Source organism: Periplaneta americana, chromosome 6 (genome assembly GCF_040183065.1).
Source record: "Periplaneta americana isolate PAMFEO1 chromosome 6, P.americana_PAMFEO1_priV1, whole genome shotgun sequence".
Classification (NCBI taxonomy): domain Eukaryota; kingdom Metazoa; phylum Arthropoda; class Insecta; order Blattodea; family Blattidae; genus Periplaneta; species Periplaneta americana.
In genome coordinates, this window is record NC_091122.1 from 1,154,744 (window position 1) to 1,179,146 (window position 24,403).

The 24,403-nt window shown below is 35.1% G+C and overlaps 1 protein-coding gene and 1 long non-coding RNA gene across 2 annotated transcripts in view; one reads left to right on the forward strand and one right to left on the reverse strand.

Moving 5' to 3' along the window:
- Positions 1–24,403, forward strand: part of LOC138700872 (uncharacterized) — an 88,521-nt gene that overhangs the window by 24,362 nt on the left and 39,756 nt on the right. The window lies entirely within an intron of this gene.
- The window catches only part of Drep2 (DNA fragmentation factor-related protein 2), a 98,709-nt gene that overhangs the window by 3,204 nt on the left and 71,102 nt on the right, over positions 1–24,403 (reverse strand). The window lies entirely within an intron of this gene.

Sequence of the window (24,403 nt, forward strand, 5' to 3'; positions counted from 1 at the left end):
CCACAAGTACGTATGGCTCTCACCAGTATCTGAACACGCACACATACATGGGCCTCCCCAAGCCTGGGGTCGGCAGAGCTAGGCACACACAGGAAAGACATTCATTCATGCTCGCGGCCTTATGGACGGTTTCTCGAACAATATTTAAGTAATCATTAAAGATAATGAGTGTATAAGTCATCTGACTGATATGTACAGATGCGTTATAAGTCCCAGAAAGGAGGCAGTGCGTATGATCAGAGGACGAGCGACCTGGTTCACAAGAAAACGACTATTTGAGGTAATAAAATTAGTTTTGTTTCGTTGTATGTCTGATGTTGCGCACTACCTCCTTTCTGGGACTTACAAAGTGTCTGTGCGACAAAACTTTTTTCTAAGACTGTACATCTATTACCAGGCAGAACATCTCACTTGACGATATGTATCAGAGGAAGAACAATTGTTTGTATGCATCTGAAGTCTGACTAGTGTAATATGTAGCTAGTCGGCGATGTATGCGATGGAGGGAGAAAGAAACTGACCACCCTACCCCATTATTTCCTGGCTTAGTTGCTTCATAAGTCATGCGTTATTGGTTTAACTTATGAGGTTCAAATCTGGCTTCGGAGAGTTGACTAAACAACAAGTCATAAATGATTTTCTCGATCGTTCAGTAGGCCTAATGATTCCTTAAATCACTCACTGACTTAACCTCTTGATGTTGGGGGATATGGAATCCGTAACTCTTCTTAGATACTCAGAACCATCTGACCTTCAGTTTTCAGCTATTTTTCAAAGTCTACTATGTAATATAATATAATATAATATAATATAATATAATATGTATTTGAAATGTTTACACTACTAGAAACGGCGACTATGGAGATTATTGCAGAATAACGATTGGCCTATATAAATTTATCATCTTCAGATGAAGAAGTAGATATTGTATAACTTAAACAAAGAATATATAGGAATCGGGCTCAAATCTTGACAAAATATAGCGAAGGGGCTGTTTTCGCCTGAATAAAGTTGCAATCACTGATTTCTTAAACCCAAAAGAGGCGAAGCAAGTGGTTAAGTACCGGTACTGATCATTTGTAGATTTTATGCCACCTGAACCTAGTAGAACTGCGTCCTCAAGTCCACTGCTGTGAAGTAACAGCATGTCTGACTGTGAAAAGAGCGGGCCCGGGTTCAAATCCTGGTTGGGACCAGTTACCTAGCTGAGCTTTTTTTTCTGGATTTTCCTTCAATCATTTTGAGCAAATGCTGGTAACTTTCGGCGCTGGACCCTGGACTCATTTCGCTGGCGTTATCACTTCATCTCACTTGAACCACTGCAGTTGATAAAGCTTCGTAAAATAACCAATTACAAAACGTTCTCATTCGTTAAATGCTTACCAGTTAATAAAGAATTAACAAACTAAAACTTCCGAGACACTATTGCGGAACTAGTAACTTGGAGAATGAGACAGCGCAGCCACCCGGCCAAGAGAAGTACTATGAAAGCGATTATAAGCTCACACATTTTCAGAGAATATGAGGCTCACTGAAATAGGCCCACGTAATGAGTTGTACACTTCTTGGTGGGGATAGGTGGTTTGAATGTAGATAACTGTAGAACATCTTCGATATTTTAAATGCCCAATCGTCGTGGGAAGAATCTACTCCCAGTTCCGTTATCTCGTTAGAGGCAGTATTGTGATGTACGAACTTTCGTGGAGGTACACTTTTCTGCATCCCTGATTCCGAACGAATGGTTTTGGCTGTGTGTATCCAGCGATCTGTCTTAAACTATTGTTGTACTTGGATTTTGTTACTGTTAATTATCTACCAGTCATTTTATTTGGAAATTATCACATGCAATGTAATAGGAAACCCAAAACACATAGTGGGCGTTATTTACATTTCAAGAATCTTCACTTGATTCTTTCGTGAAGTTTTGTATCACCGGTACACCTAATAAGCTGACAAAATATGATACGAATCACTTTATATTGGCGAGAAAACATTTCCGTAAGAGAAGTTAATCACCGGCGTAGCTCAGGCGGTAGCGCTCTTGCCTGCTGATCCGGAGATGCGCTGGGCGTGGGTTTGATTCCCGCTTGGGCTGATTAGGTTGTTTTTTCCGAGGTTTTCTTCAACCGTAAGGCGAATGCCAGGTAATTTATGGCGAATCCTTGGCCTCATCTCGCCAAATACCATGTCGCTCAATTCAACGACGCTAAGTAATCCAGTAGTTGATATAGCGTCGTTAAATAACCAAGTAAAAAAAAAGATATCATCATCATCTCCTTCAAGGCTTTGGCCTTTCGACCTGTTCCGCCTCCATCAAAATTGGTCTCGCCATCTTTTAACTGGTCTTCCTAGTGACCTCCTTCCTCTTGGATTATAATCTGCAATGCGTGTAGTTGACAGTTTATGTTCTTTCCAGTCCTGTTGTTTTGTTCTAATTATTTCTATTATACTTTGTATATTTAGTTCCTTACTTATGTCTTCATTCCTTTTTCTATCTAATGAAGTAGGCCTATATCCAGCTTCGTATCTCAAAAACGTTATTTCTCCTGCTTGGATTCTTCGTTCGTGGTCCTTCATTAGAGTCCGGCATTCATAACCGTACAAGAAAGCAGGAATTGCCATGGCTTTATCAAACTTCAATAAAGTTTCCTTTCGCACCTTTTTACCTAAAGCACTGCGAATTGTACCACAAAAATAGTTCAATATATTTGGTTCATTATCAATTTCAAACTAGGTGCGTCCAACAACTAGAGAAGATATGAATCAAAGAATGAGAGAAGCCTGTATGTCTCTCAGCTGTGCTGAAGGTCTCCGTGCAATCACGGATGTTAGGAGGAGATCAGAACATTGTTTACCACAAGATAGCGGACATTTTGCACACTTACTATGAAGAGTGTACGTATATAAACAGCATATGACATTTCTCAGAAAATATCATTTTTGTTGCTTTGTGAGTAAACAATAAAAGTTAGAAAAAAAAGTTTTAGTAAAAGTTGTTTCTTTTTAAAACTAGTTTCCAATGGTCAGGTTTCAAAAAAGGTGAAGTAACAACTTTGTTTATACTGTCATTCAATTTTTTAATGATATTTTTTCATCTAATATAATTTCATCTTGAAAATATACTTCTAAATATTTGATTTTTTCATTGTCATCTGTTGAAATGATATACAAGCCGCTTAAGGTAACAATATCATACTTTTGTAATTTACCATTCTTTATGATAATAGATTTCGATTTTCAAGGGTTAAGACTAAGTTCAATTTTCAGGAAACTTTGATGGGCCAATTCAATCATATGAACAGCTGATTTTTCATCTTTAGATATTAATACAATATAATCTCCAAAACCAAGGGCTGCAAGATTGCTGCTGTCTTCCGAGAGACTGTAACCAAACTGTGAAGCAATTTCTGTATCGTTTATTTCTTACTAGACCACGAAACTTTATGCACTGAAAATGCTGAAAATATGCATGCAACTATGCAGTAAAAATACACTTCAGAGATTCATTTCGTTTAATAATGTGATAGAAATGGAAATAACTTAAAGTAATAGTTGTAATCAAGCCATCATCATTTTATTAAATATATTTTTCTATATGCATTAATTAATAGACCTGCATCTATAGCTTTCCAACTTTCTTAACTTCCTTTGTTTTTCACGTAATTATTATGGCAGTAAACAACCAACGATTTCTCCAGGTTCTCTACTGTGAAACTTCTCCTCTTATCTGTCGGAATTAGTCCAAATGCCGAGAACGATCTCTCGACATCACATGATTTGTCTGGTGCCTACTTGTAAGCAGAAATGTCCCGAATTTCAACGATTCACATTTTTCATTGAGATGTCCGCAATTTGGAACATTTCTTTATTGCCAGGATCATTGTCAACACAGCTTACATTTTGCAGGCACTGCTTCACCTTGTGATCATCTTTTGCAGCAGTTTCATGACATTAACAATACTTGCAGGGTCTCTAAACACATTCCTTTTTGGTTCGACGAAATCAGAGTAGAAGTCTGAATGACATCTAGGCGATGCGTATTTTTGCCCTGGCTCACTTACACGACTAATAGTCTATGCACACAGAGTTAAAGTGGAGAACAATCCATTGTCGCAGTAATTACTTGTCCTCAACAGTAATTAATTATTAGTTTTATTTCTCGCATAATTTTTATTTTTCTTGGAAATGATTATCATGTTTATATGTGTATGTATGTATTTATTCACACTACAAATGGGTATATACCCAGTGGCAGTGCTAGCTAATTACAACCAATAATGACAATTAATAATAAATTAATAATAATAATTAATAGTAATAATAATAATAATAATAATAATAATAATAACAAGGATTATCCTAAATTAAATGAAGCACGATCACTTTAAATAACATTTAAAGTAAATCTAATTCGCATCTTAACCCTAAGTTCGAACTAAAACCCACGACTATAATAATGTTCATACCTGCACAACACTTATTTAGTCATTGCGCTGTCAACTCACTCACTGCACTGGAACTACGACACATTTCACCGATTCTACCCTGATTTCACTAACACTTCAAAAACATTTCACTGTTCAAATACTTTGCACTGCCACTATAAACTATAAAGCTTCACTGACACAAACACACTTCACTGACACAACACACTTCACTGACACAACACACTTCTTCACTGATACAACACTTCAAATAACAAAATATCAATTATACCCTTTAAATAGTATGTGTGATATACTACCGTCTATTAGTAAAGTCCTTAAGCCTATTTTTAAATATATTTTTGGTTATTGGTAAAGCCTTTAGTAAATCTGCAGGTAAAGCATTCCAGTCCCTGATAGTACGATTGAGAAAAGAAAACTTTCCAGTGTCCGTCCTCTGTCTTCTTTCCCTCAAAAATAACCAAGAGAAATTTTGAAATTAGATAATAAATCAGGAAAACAAGAAAAGATGTTAATAGATGTATATAAATAGGCGAAATAAAAATATATAGGCTTTTGCATTTAAAAGGGAAACCCCTTGAAATATGCATTTATCCAAAATAAAGTTGGCTTCATTCGAACGTAAAAACCATGATCGGCAAAGATCAGTATGACAAATCAATAAAAAACATGCAATTGCATGAAGTTCCGCGGTCTATTTAGTGCAGTATATGTACATAATTAAAATAGAATCAGTTGGTTCCAGAAACATTCGATTTTGATGCAAGGATAATTTGTTTAACATTTTTCTAAATTAGTCTTGAATACATCTATACTAATAATAAATCTGTAGCCGAAATTTTTCTGGTAATTTTCGATTTTCCAAAAATAATTGGTCCTAACATATATAATTAACCACCCTGAAACCGAAAATCGCTTTTTTGAAATTTTTGTTTGTCTGTCTGTATGTTTGTTACCTTTTCACGCGATAATGGCTGAACCGATTTCGACGAAAATTGGAATATAAATTAAGTTCGTTGTAACTTAGATTTTAGACTATATGGCATTCAAAATACATTATTTAAAAGGGGGGTTATAAGGGGGTCTGAATTAAATCGAAATATCTCGCTTATTATTTATTTTTGTGGAAAATGTTACATAACAAAAAATTCTTTAAAAATCATTTCCGATAAGTTTTATTCTTTGAAAAATTTTCATAGGACTGATATTTAATTAGATAAATGAGTTTCAAAATTAAAATAACTGCCATCTAAGACAGTGTAATGAAATAAACAAATGAATTCGTTTATAAGGGGCCTTGGTCAACAACAATCGAAAGCTATGAATCGTAGCCTACAGAGAATGTTTCTGTGTTTGTATGAAGTAATATCGGAAGCTAAATTAACCGATTTGTGTAATTAATTATTATTTTACCATTGGAAAGTGTAGTTTCTCTAGATGGACATAATGCTATAAAGTTATTACAGTGACTTCGGAGTGAATTGAGGACAGGTAAGATTAAAATAGCTTCTTATGCACAGAAAACTTGATAGGCTATTCTGTGTATTCGTTTCCTGTATTTCTTAAAATACTGTTTATCTCAGAGAATTAACGAACCACAAGAGTGTATTGATTTAGTATGCAGTAATAATATGTTAGCTTAGCATTCCATTATTTTATAATCCAAATTTTAACTATGCTCAATTGAATCGTGTTAAAATACATAAAATACATATGCATTAAATGCAATGCAAAAAAATTGGGTAATGAGCCAAGCAGATTATGTTGCGTTGTTGTAAAATAAAATTTGTTCCTCCTGAGATTCAAGAGCCCCCATAACAAATTAAAAACTTACTTATCGGTGTACATCCGTTATCAACACATTTTTTATATAATATAATATAATATAATATAATATAATATAATATAATATAATATAATATAATATAATATAATATAATATAATATAATATAATATAATATAATATAATATAATATAATATAATATAATATAATTTAAGTTATTTTAAGGGTTCAGAACCATAGTGGCCCAAGCGCCATTTACTGAATACGTAGAAAACAAGGGTTAAAATTAAGTTATTATCATAATTCAATGGAAACATATAGCAAGTAAAATAAAGTATACACATTAAATCTAAATGATATGTCAGTCTTCATTAAAGTATGGATGCATGTAATAAAAATTAAGAAACATGTTAAAGGAATTGTCATTGCACCAAATGAGTGGTCTCTGGACCAAAATGATCACATTTTAATTATTTAAATACAATTTAAATTAAGTAACATATTAAACGATTTATCCTTCTATCAAACACGAATCTTCCCTGGATCAAATGTCCTATTTGAATTATGTAATTACTTTATATTTATATCTAACGGGTGCAGCGGAGCGCACGAATACGGCTAGTCCTTTAATAAATCATTCCAAACTAATGTCAGTATAGCGTGGATTGTGTACGAAGATAATTTTTTTGTGTTGGCCTCACTGTGCATCACTTTTTACGTAAATAAAAACAAATGAAAATGAACATGAAACATAATTATTACTTTAAGAAACACAGGAAACAAATATGGGTAAATTAAGAGCACAGGAACGTAATTTCATGACACTTTGTAAATAACTCAGCTCTAGTAGGCTCAACAATAAGGGTGCTATTCATAGACATTTCGCAGCACGCGCTACGAGCGTACTAAGCTAGCCACGGCTATCCACTGGTTACTAGTACAGAATTCAAATCATATCCTATCGCTAACACTGGTTTATGAATACGAAAAACGCTGATAATCCACCGAAAACCCGAGCTAAAAATGTCTATGAATACGGCCCTTAAATACTAATTTTTACTCTATATGTGCTGTATTTTTGGTCGAGAGAAAATACCCGTCTTTTACGACAAAACTCGTAAAAATATGTTCTGTGGACAAAAAGAAATCGAAATGTATTAAATTAGTATGGTATTTTATGTGAACCAAATGAAGTTTAAGTAGGCATATACATTACCGTGGTTCACTCAAATATGTAATCTATATTAATAATTAAGTAATACAATATTTCGACAATATATCCAGTTTTCTGTGCGTAAGGATCTATTTTAATCCTACTTATGGCTCATTTGTACTCAGTCTTCTATTCATCCAGGAGTTACCTAATGACATTATAGACTATGTCTATTATTAGAGAAACTACGCTTTCCACTGGTGAAAGAATCATCCAGATCGCTTAAGTAGATTCTGAGATCACCTCATATAAACACACATTCTCTCTTTATGTATTTATATTGATAAATATTTATATATGCCAATACATAGAATACAATATACATACATATATATGTATATATATAGAAAATGTGAGCTGGTAATGGAAATTAGGGGAAAACGGCTGAACGGATTTTAATGAGTGACTCCTCATTTTCATGCCTGGCATCCAAAGTTTCTCAGAAAAATAGTAGTTTTCAGTGAAATGTCAATTTTCCTACATAATTTTCATATTTTCCAAAATCCATCTGTTGTCAGTTTTGAGAACTAATTTTATTGAATCACGGCCGACTTGATTGAATTTTAGAACAAAACAAAGAACACACACTACAATAAACAATAGGCTATTACACAAAGGCCATGACCTGCAGGATTGCCGACATATTTAGAGCTCAAATTCAATTTGTTAAAAACTTCAAGACTTACTAAAATTATTTACAGGTCTGATTCTGCAGTGTATAATTTTGTGAGTACAGCTGTGTATTGGATATTCAAATCTATGAAACTTGAGGTGGTTTGATGACATTATTACCATTAGAAATTAAATATTATTATAGTTAATGTCATGATGCGCCTATTTTTCATTAATTGTACATAATATTAATGTTATATTGATGACATGAAAGTGAAACGTTTTGAGGTTATGTAAGTAAATGTAGAGAATATCTTAATTTAGAGCTTTATTTCCATAATTTACTGAATGGCGGCTATAAATAACTACAAAACTTACGTAAGATAATAATATTGTTATTAAAAATCAAATATTTTTATACTTATTAACCCAGTGGGGTTGAGTCTTTTTCATACACTTAATGGCGGTGTAGTGTAGATATTGATATGTGTCATTGTCTTCAGTATTGGCTCGAGAGAGCGCAAAAATACAGTTCCTAAGGAAAGATCAAAAGGTATTACTTACCGATAAAATAAGAGGCCTAGAAAATTTTGTAGTCTCCAGATCATTTCAGCATGATCTCTTTGTAGGATAAAATGATTTTACGCTCTACATTTCAAGTTCTACATGCAGCATCTATACGAAAATGCTATTGTTCGAAAGCTTAGCAAACCTGACATTTTTTTTAACTTTCGCCTACAATCCACAATGACCTGAAATAGCTACTGCTATCGTCCTGACATTGATACTTGCGTTTTCGCGTTGAAATAAAAAAACTGAAGGTGGATAGGTTCAAGAAAAAGTATTTGGCCTAAAAAACCCTTTCAGAGGGAGTATGTTTCATTATTATGGAAGCAAATAACCATCAAAATGTCAAGTATTCTTCATTGAAAATAAATCTGAAACATTTTTATTTGAACGTCTAACGAACTAAGTTTGCAGCAGCATTTGCTGCACAAGCCACTAGTAACTTTATAAAACAGTGTTAAATGAACATCTTCGTTTGTTTTCACTTCATTATATTAGTCAATTAGTCTGATTGAGGCGGCAAATTGAAATAAAACACATTGTTATTTTAAAACTCAGCTCTAAAATCACTGACTGAATGTGCCGGATACTGGGAAGCGAGAAGCCTCATGCCTCTGTTTAGTTCTTAGTTTTTAGTTCTTTAAGGATTTTGTTTAGTTCCTTCATTAGATTTAATTTTAAGTTGTATTAAGTTATTTGTTTTAATCTTGAGGCTGTATTTAGGTAAAAGATAAGTTATCTATGTACCTGTCATTCGCATAAATAAATAAATTTTAAAACTCATGTATCTCGTTAAATATAGTCCTATCAACATTTTTGAAAGCAATTTTTGTAAACTAAAAGTGTTCTAAAAAGTCAATAATAAGTTAGATATTTCGATTTATTGACTTCAGTCTTCCTTATAACCCCCCTTTTAAAGATAGTATTTTGAATGCCATATAGCCCAAAATCTAAGTGGGAACTAATTTATCTTACATTCCAATTTTCATAGTAACCGGTTCAGCCATTATCACGTGAAAAGGTAACAAACATACAGACATACAAAAAAATGTCAGAATTGCGATTTTTTGGTCTCAGGATAGTTAATTGTACATGTTAACACCAATTATTTTTTAAAATCGAAAATTACCAGAAAAATTTAGGTTACAGTTTTATTATTAGCATAGATTAGAAATCAATGTGGTCGATAGAAGACGAAATCGGAAATGAAATAACAGATAAACAGGGAATATTGAACAGATGGACGAAATATGTAGAATAGTTATCTCAGACAGGGAATCGTCCAGATGACTTAGCTGTAGAAGAGCGAAAAAGAATTTTCTATTCCAAGGGAAAGATGTTGAACTAGGTCTTAAGGAAATATAGGATGGGAAAGCAGCAGGAGTTGAATTAGTGGAATGCTTGCGTGAAGACAAGAAGCAAATTCTGTCATTACGCAACGAAATATATGAGAAAGGCGAATAGCCTGAAGATTTTACAGAGATAGTGTTGCTGCAAATACCAAGGAATGTAACGAGTTCTGGACTATCAGCCTGATATCGCACTCGGCGAAGATTCTCCTGCGCATACTGAATCGACGATTGCAACTTATTATAAGATGCAAGGACAGTTGGAAGAAGAGCAGTTTGGCTTCAGGAAGGGAAAAGGTACGAGAGATGCAATTGGACTGCTGTGAACAATCGGCGAAAGATACCTGGAGAAGAATAAAGAAGTGTATGTAGTACTTGTGTACTTAGAAAAGGCACTTTACAGAGTAGATTAGAACATATTGAAGGCAATCCTGAAAAAAATGGTGTGAATTGGAAAGAGAGAAGGCTGTTCAGTAACCTTTATATGAAACTGACAAAAAAAATTCAGAAGGAAGTGAAATAGGGAGAGAAGTTCGACAAGAATGGCCTATCTTGCTCAACATCTACTTGGAGGATTTAGTGAAGAGCTGTTTTCAGAACATAGGAGGGGTGATAGTAGGAGGAAGAAAATGAAGTGTGTAAGATTTTCTGATGATATGGAGTTGTTAGCAGAAGAGGAGATGATACTAAGGGATATGCTACTGCAGCTAAATGACAGCTGTGAGCAGTATGGAATGACGATAAATGCAAACAAGACGAAGACCATGGTTATCGGATGAAAAATAAAGAAGATAAACGTTCGAATTCTAAATGAGGCAGTAGAGCAAGTGGACAGCTTCAAATACTTGGGGTGTACTATAAGCAGTAACATGAGCTGCTGCCAGGAAGTCAAAAGGAGGATAGCAATGGCAAAGGAAGCTTTTAATAGAAAAAGGAGCATCTTCTGCGGACCTCTGGAGAAAGAACTAAGGAAGAGACTAGTGAAGTTCTTTGTGTGGAGTGTGGCATTGTATGGGGGAGAAACATAGACATTACGACGAAGTGAAGAGAAGCGAATAGAAGCATTTGAAATGTGGATATGGAGGAGAATGGAGTGTGTGAAGTAGAGAGACAGAATAACAAATGAAGCTGTGTTGGAAAGAGTGGGTGAAGAAAGAATGATGCTGAAACTGATCAGAAAGAGGAAAAGGAATTGGTTAGGTCACTGAGAAGAAACTGCCTACTGAAGATGCGCTGGAAGGAATGGTGGACGGGAGAAGAGTTCGGGGTAGAAGAAGATATCAGATGATAGACGACATTAAGATATATGGATTGTATGCAGACACTAAGAGGAATGCAGGAAATAGGAAAAATTGGAGAAAGCTGGATTTGCAGTGAAAGACCTGCTCTTGGGCAGAAAACTATGAATGAAATGAAAAGTGAGAATCATTTGCGGTGCAAAATGGAGCATTCCTACTCGTATTAAACCCACGATGGAAAGTGGATTCATTTCATCCATAATGTTCTGGTCTTTCACTGCAAACCCAACTTTCTCCACTCTTTCCTATTTCCTGCATTCCTCTTTGTCTCCTCATATGATCCATCTGTTATTAATAGGGCACGGAAGTTAAGCAAAATTCCTTTTTTAATCGGATAGATTTTCGAAAGAATTGAATAGAGAATAACATATTTGCGCACACTTCGGTACGTAGGACCAGTTTTTTTCTTTATTTTTGCTAATTTTACTTCTATTACCTATTTTAAGGCTAATGCCTTAATTTGTCTTTTTTGCAGTTGATAGATATTTTGTGTTATATCAAGTAATCAGTACAAGGAAGAAATTGTAAGAATTCCAAATATATTAAAAGTATAGGTGAAAGCTTTTTTTATTTTATAAATAAAGGACCTGTTACAGAAATTAAACCATATTTTTGCATAATGGAAACACTCTCCACGTAAATATATTTGAATGATGTGTGGCGACATGCCTACAAACCAGCCCTAAGCTCATAAGTCGCTCCAGACCAGTTACTGCTATTGTATCTCAGTTGGTTCGTCTCGTGTAAGAGGTTCAGTTTCTATAGATTGCAAGAAAACAGTGCACAGATAAAGAAATTCTCTGAATCGTATTGAAAGCGATTAGCAGGATTGGCGATATAAGTCCATCCACAATAATATATCATGTTAAAGGATTCTTCGGTGGAAATAACACGATGGAAAGCATTCTCTTTGACAAGAGGCTGACTAGGTTGAGAGCTTGTGGCATGTAACCAAGAAAAGTAGAAGTATTGAAATGTGATAGGGCCTACGTAGGTATTGTTTTGTATGCTTTGCCTAGTGGCAGCCTCTAATTTGAGGAAGCTCTAGTAAATAAAACAAAATAAATAAATAATTACTATTTTGATGATTTTACTGCATATTTTCGTAATTTTTAAATGCCTATTTTGTATTATTTTAAGCCTATTTCCTGAATTGTAAGCGCCTATTTTACTTACTTACAAATGGCTTTTAAGGAACCCGAAGGTTCATTGCCGCCCTCACATAAGCCCGCCATCGGTCCCTATCCTGAGCAAGATTAATCCAGTCTCTATCATCATATCGCACCTTCCTCAAATCCATTTTAATATTATCCTCCCATCTACGTCTCGGCCTCCCCAAAGGTCTTTTTCCCTCCGGTCTCCCAACTAACACTCTATATGCATTTCTTGATTCGCCCATACGTGCTACATGCCCTGCCCATCTCAAACGTCTGGATTTAATGTTCCTAATTATGTCAGGTGAAGAATACAATGCGTGCAGTTCTGCGTTGTGTAACTTTCTCCATTCTCCTGTAACTTCATCCCGCTTAGCCCCAAATATTTTCCTAAGAACCTTATTCTCAAACACCCTTAACCTATGTTCCTCTCTCAGAGTGAGAGTCCAAGTTTCACAACCATACAGAACAACCGGTAATATTAGCCAAAATAAATGCCTAACTTCCTGGATCTACTTATTACGATTTGCCGTGCGCAGAAGAAGTGCGCAGGCAGCTTGTGTTTTGCATGTTGAAAGATTGTCGTCATCTTGTTGCACATTATTCGGCGATACCTGGATAGAAACCAATGGACTTGTTTTATGGCCAGCTAGGTCACCTGACTTATCAATGTTGACTTTTTTATGTTCCCTCATAACATATTGTTTATTCAACATCACCAACGACAAATTCGAGCCACGGCAACAATAGCCACCATGTATGTTCCCTCAAAAATTACATAAAGTTATGCAGGAACTAATTGAAAGAGCCAGGTTATGTCAAGATATTGATGGTGGACATTTTGAACAACACATATGAAGTTCTGTGCAAAAAACTCAAGTTTAAGTAGATTATTCAAAGCCTATGCCACTTTTATTGTAATTCCATTAAAAAGAAAAGGCTGACAACCCAAATATCACTTATGACACATCACTGAACTCGGATTCTACGGATGAAGAATATACAGGGAGATCCATTTGATATAAGACGTTAACACCATTTCCGGTTAAGCCGAAAATAATATTTAAATAACACTAGTAAATATTTGTGTGAAACTTACAGCAGAGTCCGTATAGGCCAGTTTCTATCTGATGCTTTTCCAATTCACTGCGGGCTAAAGCAGAGAGATGCACTGTCACCTTTACTTTTTAACTTCGCTCTAGAATATGCCATTAGGAAAATTCAGGATAATAGACAGGGTTTGGAATTGAACGGGTTACATCAGCTTCTTGTCTATGCGGATGACGTGAATATGTTAGGAGAAAATACACAAACGATTAGGGAAAACGTGGAAATTCTACTTGAAGCAAGTAAAGCGATAGGGTTGGAAGTAAATCCCGAAAAGACAAAGTATATGATTATGTCCCGTGACCAGAATATTGTACGAAATGGAAATATAAAAATTGGAGATTTATCTTTCGAAGAGGTGGAAAAATTCAAATATCTTGGAGCAACAGTAACAAATATAAATGACACTCGGGAGGAAATTAAACGCAGAATAAATATGGGAAATGCGTGTTATTCGGTTGAGAAGCTTTTGTCATCTAGTCTGCTGTCAAAAAATCTGAAAGAATTTATAAAGCAGTTATATTACCGGTTGTTCTGTATGGTTGTGAAACTTGGACTCTCACTTTGAGAGAGGAACAGAGATTAAGGGTGTTTGAGAATAAGGTTCTTAGGAAAATATTTGGGGCTAAGAGGGATGAAGTTACAGGAGAATGGAGAAAGTTACACAACGCAGAACTACACGCATTGTATTCTTCACCTGACATAATTAGGAACATTAAATCCAGACGTTTGAGATGGGCAGGACATGTAGCACATATGGGCGAATCCAGAAATGCATATAGAGTGTTAGTTGAGAGGCCGGAGGGAAAAAGACCTTTGGGGAGGCCTAGACGTAGATGGGAAGATAATATTAAAATGGATTTGAGGGAGGTGGGATATGATGATAGAGACTGGATTAATCTTGTTCAGGATAGGGACCAATGGCGGGCTTATGTGAGGGCGGCAATGAACCTCCGGGTTCCTTAAAAGCCAGTAAGTAAGTAAGTAAGTAAGTAAGTAAGTAAGTAAATATTTGTGTACTTTATATCACATAAACGCTTCCCCATGTTTCACGCAAATCGTAAGGTAACTAAAATATATTTGGGCTCTACCAGAATCCAGCTACGCCCGGTGTATCTATACATATTACTAAACTTTAACACTACAATTTATGAAAGAAGTGAAATGTCTTAATTTTGGTATTATGGATAATACTAACTGTATATCTGGACTTGTATTATTGTAGTAGTTTAAAGCCGCTTTAAACTTACTCATCTTACTCAGTGACAAAATTCATGAAAAGAAAAAAATGACGAATTTTGCATGGCGCTCTATCAAGCACCTTAGCTTTACTTTCCTCCCTAAGGAAGCCATGCTAGTGATTTATTCGCCCTTAATATGCTCTGTCCTCGGCTGGGTTTAAAGTCGCGAATCTCGGATCCGTGGCCAACATGATAAAGGAAATGAATTTTTACGAAAAGTGTGGAAACTATATTAAGAAATTAAGTATCAGTTTATAATTTTTATATTTCTCGAAACGACGTTCTGCATTGGATGCTAATGTTTAATGTAATTACTGACCCCTTTGGAGAGAGGAAGGCGAAGTGCTACAATGTACCCATCACCAACCTCGCTGAGGTAAGCGTTCACGGGTTCACGGGTCTGGCTGGCTTCTGCGCTTGGATAGACTGTTAATAAAATGGAATTTGTAAGGTTGAGGGGACTGAAGAATCCTGGGAGAGATCGTTGTCCGATCTCGTCTACCGCAAGTACGGAAATGAGAGAATTGGGATTCTGATGGTAGGATGTAGTGACAGAAGACATTACACAACACGAGATGTACACATTTTCACGAACCTCATCAAAATCGGCCACCTAGTTCTCAGTCATCTATGAGTAAAATAGAAGCGAAATTCATTATGCATGGAGATCATTTTCTGTTAAGAACATCTTGCGTTATGTTGATTTCATCAATAAAACTGCTTCCATAACAAAATATATCAATAGTAAAATTGTTACCATAGCAACCGTAAGCATAGTGCTTCTGTAAAAAATGAAATATTACATAGAAATACGTTCCTTGAATTGACATCAAATAAACTTTAGGGTGTCTTTTACTAATATTCTCGATGACATCATAAGTCAGATAACAATAGTCGCAAAAATATTTTATTCCGATAAAAAATATATTCCTTCATAAATACTTACGTTTGACGTGCCTGAGGCTTATGTACAAAATAATACCCTCATTCAGTTTTGTAATTCTATTTATCCGTTACTTCATGAAACGTTGTACATACATACATACATACATATATACATACACATGCATACATAACATACATACATACATACATAAATAAATACACACACATATATACCGTATGTACATACATAGCCATATTATACATACATTAAGAATTACTGTATGTACGTACGTATTTCAGCAGTAGTTTATACAAGAGAAAATGTACAGTACTTTAATGAAACAGAAAAATACAATTTCTGGCATGAAAGCAGCTTGAGGTCATATCAATAATGAACATCTACAATGGGTTTTGTAGGATAATTTCAAGATCCTATCATCAGTGAAATTCTACCACGTGCTTTATGGCATATTTTCAGATCGTACCATGAATGACATCATTCTACCACGTGTTTTATTGGATAGTTTGAGATCGTACAATGAATGACATTATTCTACCACGTGTTTTATGGGATAGTTTGAGATCGTACCATGAATGACATTATTCTACCACATGTTTATGGGGCAGTTTGAGATCGTATCATGAATGACAATATTCTACCACGTGTTTTTTGGGGCAGTTTGAGATCGTACCATGAATGACATTATTCTACTACGTGTTTTATAGGATAGTTTGAGATCGTATCATGAATGACAATATTCTACCACGTGTTTTTTTTTGGGCAGTTTGAGAACGTATCATGAATGACATTATTCTACCACGTGTTTTATGGAGTAGTTTGAGATCGTATCATGAATGACATTATTCTACTACGTGTTTTATGGGGTAGTTTGAGATCGTACCATGAATGACATTATTCTATCACGTGCTTTATGGGATAGTTTGAGATCGTACCATGAATGACATTATTCTATCACGTGTTTTATGGGATAGTTTGAGACCGTACCATGAATGACATTATTCTACAACGTGTTTTATTGAATGGTTTCATATATTATCATTGAAATTCTACCACGTGTTTTATGGAACAGTTTAAGATCGTAACATGAATGACATTATTCTACCACATGTTTTATGGGATAGTTTGAGATCGTACCATGAATGACATTATTCTACCACGTGTTTTATGGGATAGTTTGAGATTGTACCATGAATGACATTATTCTACCACGTGTTTTATTGAATGGTTTCATATATCATCATTCAAATTCTACTACGTGTTTTATGGGATAGTTTGAGATTGTACCATGAATGACATTATTCTACCACATGTTTTATTGAATGGTTTCGTATATTATCATTGAAATTCTACCACGTGTTTTATGGGATATTCTGAGATCGTACCATGAATGACATTATTCTACCAAGTAGTTTGAGATCGTACCATGGATGACATTATTCTACCACGTGTTTTATTGAATGGTTTCATATATTATCATTGAAATTCTACCACGTGTTTTATGGGATAATTTGAGATCGTACCATGTATTACATTATTCTACCCCGTGTTTTATGGGATAATTTGAGATCGTACCATGAATGACATTATTCTACCACATGTGTTATGGGATAGTTTGAGATCGTACCATGAATGACATTATTCAGCCATGTGTTTTATGGGATAGTTTGAGATCGTACCATGAATGACATTATTCTACCACGTGTTTTATTGAACGGTTTCATATATTATCATTGAAATTCTTCCACGTGTTTTATGAGATTGTTTGAGATCAGACCATGAATGACATTATTCTACCACGTGTTTTATGGGGCAGTTTGAGATTGTATCATGAATGACATTATTCTATCACGTGTTTTATGGGGCAGTTTGAGATCGTACCATGAATGACATTATTCTACCACGTGTTTTATGGGGCAGTTTGAGATCGTATCATGAATGACATTATTCTACCACGTGTTTTATGGGATAGTTTGAGATCGTATCATGAATGACAATATTCTACCACGTGTTTTTTGGAGCAGTTTGAGATCGTATCATGAATGAGATTATTCTACCACGTGTTTTATGGAGTAGTTTGAGATCGTATCATGAATGACATTATTCTACTACGTGTTTTATAGGATAGTTTGAGATCGTACCATGAATGACATTATTTTATCACGTGTTTTATGGGATAGTTTGAGATCGTACCATGAATGACATTATTCTACAACGTGTTTTATTGAATGGTTTCATATATTATCATTGAAATTCTACCACGTGTATTATGGAACAATTTGAGATCGTAACATGAATGACATTATTCTACCACGTGTTTTTTTGGGATAGTTTGAGATTGTACCATTAATGACATTCTACCACGTGTTTTATGGGATAGTTTGAGATCGTACCATGAATGACATTATTCTACCATGTGTTTTATTGAATGGTTTCATATATTATCATTGAAATTATTCCACTTGTTTTATGAGATAGTTTGAGATCGGACCATGAATGACATTATTCTACCACATATTTTATTGAATGGTTTCATATATTATCATTGAAATTCTACCAGGTGATTTATGGGACAGTTTGAGATCGTAAGTTACCATGAATGACATTATCCTACCACGTGTTCTGTGGGATAGTTTGAGATCGTACCATGAATGACATTATTCCACCACGTGTTTTATTGAATGGTTTCATATATTATCATTGAAATTCTACCACGTGTTTTTAATGGGATAGTTTGAGATCGTACCATGTATGACATTATTCTACCACGTGTTTATGGGATAAGTTGTGATCGTACCATGAATGACATTATTCTACCACGTGTTTTATGGGATAGGTTGAGATCGTACCATTAATGACATTATTCAGCCATGTGTTTTATGGGATAGTTTGAGACCGTACTATGAATGACATTATTCTACCACGTGTTTTATTGAATGGTTTCATATATTATCATTGAAATTCTTCCACTGTTTTATGGGATTGTTTGAGATCGGACCATGAACGACATTATTCTACCACATGTTTTATTGAATGGTTTCATATATTATCATTGAAATTCTACCAGGTGTTTTATGGGATAGTTTGAGATGTACCATGAAAGACATTATTCTACCACGTGTATTATGGGATAGTTTGAGATCGTACCATGAATGACATTATTCTACCACGTGTTTTATTGAATGGTTTCATATATTATCATTGAAATTCTACCACGTTTTATGGGATAGTCTGAGATCGTACCATGAATGACATTATTCTACCACGTGTTTTATGGGATAGCTTGAGATCGTACCATAAATGACATTATTCTACCATGTGTTTTATGGGACAATTTGAGATCGTGCCAGGAATGACATTATTCTACCATGTTTTTATGTGATAGTTTGAGATCTTACCATGAATGACATTATTCTACCACTTTTTTTATGGGATAGTTTAAGATCATACCGTGAATGACATTCTACCACGTGTTTTATTGAATGGTTTCATATATTATCATTGAAATTCTACCACGTGTTTAATGGGATAGTTTGAGATCGTACCATGAATGACATTATTCTACCATGTGTTTTATGGGATAGTTTCAGATCGAACCATGAATGACATTATTCTACCACGTATTTTATGGCATTGTTTGAGGTCGTACCATGAATGACATTATTTTATCACGTGTTTTATGGGATAGTTTGAGATTGTACCATGAATGACATTATTCTACCACGTGTTTTATTGAATGGTTTCATATATTATCATTGAAATTCTACCACGTGTTTTATGGAATAGTTTGAGATCGTACCATGAATGACATTCTACCACGTGTTTTTATGGGATAATTTGAGATCTTTCCATGAATGCCATTGTTCCACCACGTGTTTTATGGGATAGTTTGAGATCGTACCATGAATGACATTCTACCAGTGTTTTATTGAATGGTTTCATATATTATCATTGAAATTCTACCACGTGTTTTGTGGGATAGTTTGAGATCGTCCCACTTTTTTTTAACAATTTATTGATCGATCAGCGCATTTAGCGCTATACAGATCATGAGTTCGTACCATGAATGACATTATTCTACCACGTGTTTTATGGGATAGTTTGAGATCGTACCATGAATGACATTATTTTATCACGTGTTTTATGGGATGGTTTGAGATCGTACCATGAATGACATTATTCTACCACGTGTTTTATTGAATGGTTTCATATATTATCATTGAAATTCTACCACGTGTTTTATGGGATAGTTTGGGATTGTACCATGAATGACATTATTCTACCACGTGTTTTATTGAATGGTTTGCTATATTGTTATTGAAATTCTACCACGTGTTTTATGGTATAGTTTTAGATGGTATCATGAATGACATTATGTGATATCATACCCCATTATTTCTTGGCCTAGTTGGCTTGTGATTGATGCCTTACTGTTGTCACTTATTAGGTTCAGGCCTGTCTTCTGACAGTTGACTAAACAACAATAGTTGTATGACAGTCTGTTAGCTGAAAAGTTACATTACTCGGATCAAATTTCTTCACATTTAAAGTTAAAAACTGAAAGTCTTTCAACCTTTTATTATCATAGTACATTGACTGAGGATATTGGGAATTAAAGCAATGGGTTTCCCAAAACACGTTATGAAATATTTCATACAAACAAATTTTATCCCGAAAAGGAAACAAAAATGAGCAAACTGTATTAAACTTTTTTGTTTGAAATATCTCCATTACTTACGGCTCACTCTCTGTGTACTGCAGGCCCTATTGTTGCAAGTTTATTAAATCATAAGTCTCATTTATTCATATCTCCAAATGGGAAATATAAAGATAGTATAGAATGCAGTGCTAAGAAAAACTGTTTTTAAGTTTATTTATACACGTTTTAACGTCTGTGATCATATCGCGTATGTATACTCGTACCAGTAGGCGTTTTTAATATTGATGAGTTCCTTTTCTAGTGTGTGTTGTAGTTGGTTGTCGGTTATTCATAGATTTAAAAAAGGGATATGATTCGGTTAAGAGAGAAGTTCTATATAATATTCTTTTTGAATTTGGAATTCCGAAGAAACTAGTTCGATTAATTAAAATGTATCTCAGTGAAACGTACAGCAGAGTCCGTATAGATCAGTTTCGGTCGGATGGTTTTCCAAAGCAAGGAGATGCACTATCACCTTTACTTTTAACTTTGCTCTAGAATATGCCATTAGGAAAATTCAGGATAACAGAGAGGGTTTGGAATTGAACGAATTACATCAGCTGCTTGTCTATGCGGATGACGTGAATATGTTAGGAGAAAATTCACAAACTATTAAAGAAAACACGCGAATTTTACTTGAAGCAAGTAAAGATATAGGTTTGGAAGTAAATCCCAAAAAAATACAAAGTATATTATTATGTCTCGTGACCATTATATTGTACGAAATGGAAATATAAAAATTGGAAATTTATCCTTTGATGAGGTGAAGAAATTCAATTATCTTTGAGCAACAGTAACAAATATAAATGACACTCGGGAGGAAATTAAACGCAGAATAAATATGGGAAATGTCTGTTATTATTCGGTTGAGAAGCTTTTTTCATCCAGTATGCTCTCAAAGAAGCTGAAAGTTAGAATTTATAAAACAGTTATATTACCGGCTATTCTGTATGGTTGTGGAACTTGGGCTCTGACTTTGAGAGAGGAATAGATGTTAAGGGTGCTTGAGACTAAGGTGCTTAGGAAAATATTTGGGGCTAAGAGGGATGAAGTTACAGGAGAATGGAGAAAGTTACACAACGCAGAACTGCACGCATTGTATTCTTCACCTGACATAATTAGGAGCATTACATCCAGACATTTGAGATGGGCAGGGTAAGTAGTACATATGGATGAATCCAGAAATGCATATAGAGTGTTAGTTGGGAGGCGGAGGGGAAAAAGCCTTGGGGAGGCCGAGACGTAGATGAGAGGATAATATTAAAATGGATTTGAGGGAGGTGGGATATGATGATAGAGACTGGATTAATCTTGCTCGGGATAAGGAATAGGGAGCGAAGGCGGGTTTATGTGAGGGCGGCAATGAACCTCCGGGTTCCTCCGTAAGTAAGTAAGTTGTAGCTGGCTTGTGTTCATGTAACTGATTATATATTTTGATTAATGTTTATGATATTGATGATTGAGGCGGTGATGAATCATGGGATGTTAATTTCCAATCCGGCATTTGTCTTTGTGACTGAGAGAAACCATGAAAAACTCCAGTCAGATTGGTCGGCTACGGGATTTGAATTCGGGACCTCCCGAATGGGAGTCTGAAACGCTACCGTCTGAGCCAACTCGCTCGGGAAAAACCTTGTTCCAATGTCCAATTGAGAATAGAGACGTCCAAGAATACCGTCGATACAGCAGTTTCTATGTAAGCATTGATTTACACACGCTTTAACATTCGTGTCATATCGCGTGTGGGATCTTTGGGTACCGAATATTAAGTAGGCCGTTGACTATTGTTGAGATTGTCTCTGTTGTCGTGTGTTGTATGGCTTTGGAGATTTTGATTTAATGTTTACGATGTTGATAGAGGCGGTGATGAATCACGGTACGTAAATTTCCAGTCTGGTATTTGCCTTTGTAGCTAAGGGAAACCATGAAAATCCCTAGTCAGATTGGCCGGCTATGAAGTTTGAACCCGGAACCCCTCGAATGATAGTCATAACCACCTCGCTCGGTTATAGCGGTTTTGATTAATCAGTTATTGGAATAAACTGGTTGTTCTCGAAGTGTTCCGTGCATACACGGCAATTTGCAATACTTGCGAATTCGAAATGAGGCAGTGGAACAAGTGGGCGGACAGCGTCAAATACATGAGCTGCTGCCAGGAAGTCAAAAGGAGGATAGCAATGGCCAAGAAAGCTTTTAATAGGAAAAGGAGCATCTTCTGCGGGCCTCTGATGAAAGATCTAAAGAGACTAGTGAAGTGCCTTGTGTGGAGCGTGGCATATATTTTTTGTTAAGCTTATTTATACACGCTTTAACATCTGTGGTCACATTGCGTGTTTAGCATCTGTGGGTATACCAGTAGGCCGGCCGTTTATAGTATTGTTGAGTTCTTTCTATTGTGTGTTGTAGATGGCTTGTGTTCATGTAACTGATTATACATTTTGATTAATGCTTATGATATTGGTGATTGAGGCGTGATGAATCATGGGATATAAATTTCTCATTTGCCTTTGTGACTAAGGAAAACCATGAAGACCCCCAGTCAGATTGGTCGGCCACGGGGTTTGAACCGGATCCAGGAGTCTCAAATGCTACGCTACGCGTGGCCTTGTAAGGGGCAGATACATGGACATTACGGCGAAGTGAAGAGAAACGACTAAAAGCATTTAAAATGTGAATATGGAGAAGAATGGAGCGTGTGAAATGGGGAGACAGAGTAAGAAATGAAGCTGTGCTAGAAAGAAAGAATAATGCTCTACTGATCAGGAAGATGAAAAGAAATTGGCTGAGCCACTGGCTGAGAAGAAACTGCCTACTGAAGGATGCACTGGCAACGTACATAGCTCATATGCGGAGACTAGGAGTGGGCAGAAAATAGGAACGATGGAGAAACCGGCTCTTGGACAGAATACTATGAATGAATGAATATTTTGTATTTTTATTTTAATAGGTTCTCTCGCCGACTATTTATAACCCATCTTTTTTACATCTGAAATTATTATAACAAAATTTAACATAAAAATTAAACGAAATGTAATAACACAAACCCCGAAACAGAATACATGCTAACCTAAGCCAGTAGACCTGCACAAGGCAGTCTATCAAATTTTCGGACTCTTTAGGGAAAGTGTAAAATTGCAATTCTGGGTTTCCTCCTTTGTTGTTGCTGCAGTAACTCTTCTAATAAATGTTTCTCTTCAAGGAACGACCACTCATATAAATTGAGGGAAAGAAGACAGAGGACGGACACTGGAAAGTTTTATTTTCTCAATCGTACTATCAGGGACTGGAATGCTTTACCTGCAGACTTACTAAAGGCTTTACCAACAACCAAAAATGTATTTAAAAATAGACTTAAGGACTTTACAAATAGACGGTAATTATACACAGTATTTAAAGGGTGTAAATGATATTTTGTTATTGAAGTGTTGTATCAGTGAAAAATTATGTTGTGTCAGTGAAGTGTGTTGTATCAGTGAAGAATTATGTTGTGTCAGTGAAGTGTGTTGTGTAAGTGAAACGTGTTCCTGTCAGTGAAGCTTTATAGTTTATAGTGGCAGTGCAAAGTATTTGAACAGTGAAATGTTTTTGAAGTGTTAGTGAAATCAGGATAGAATCAGTGAAATGTGTCGTAGTTCCAGTGCAGTGAGTGAGTTGACAGCGAAATGAGTGTAGTGTTGAAAGGTACTTGTGCAGATATGAACATATCATACTCGTGGGTTTTAGTTCGAACTTAGGTTTAAGATACAAATTAGATTTATTTTAAATGTTATTTTAAGTGATCGTGCTTCATTTAATTTAGGATGTTTCCTGTTATTATTATTATTATTATTATTATTATTATTATTATTATTATTATTATTAATTATTGTTAGTATTAATTATAAGTATTATTATTAATTGTATTTTTAATTAATAAGTTTATTATTGTCATTATTGAGTGTAATTAGTTACCATTGCCACCGGGTATATACCCATTGCAGTGTGAATAAATACATACATATCATCAAGCATAATATGTACAACTGACTT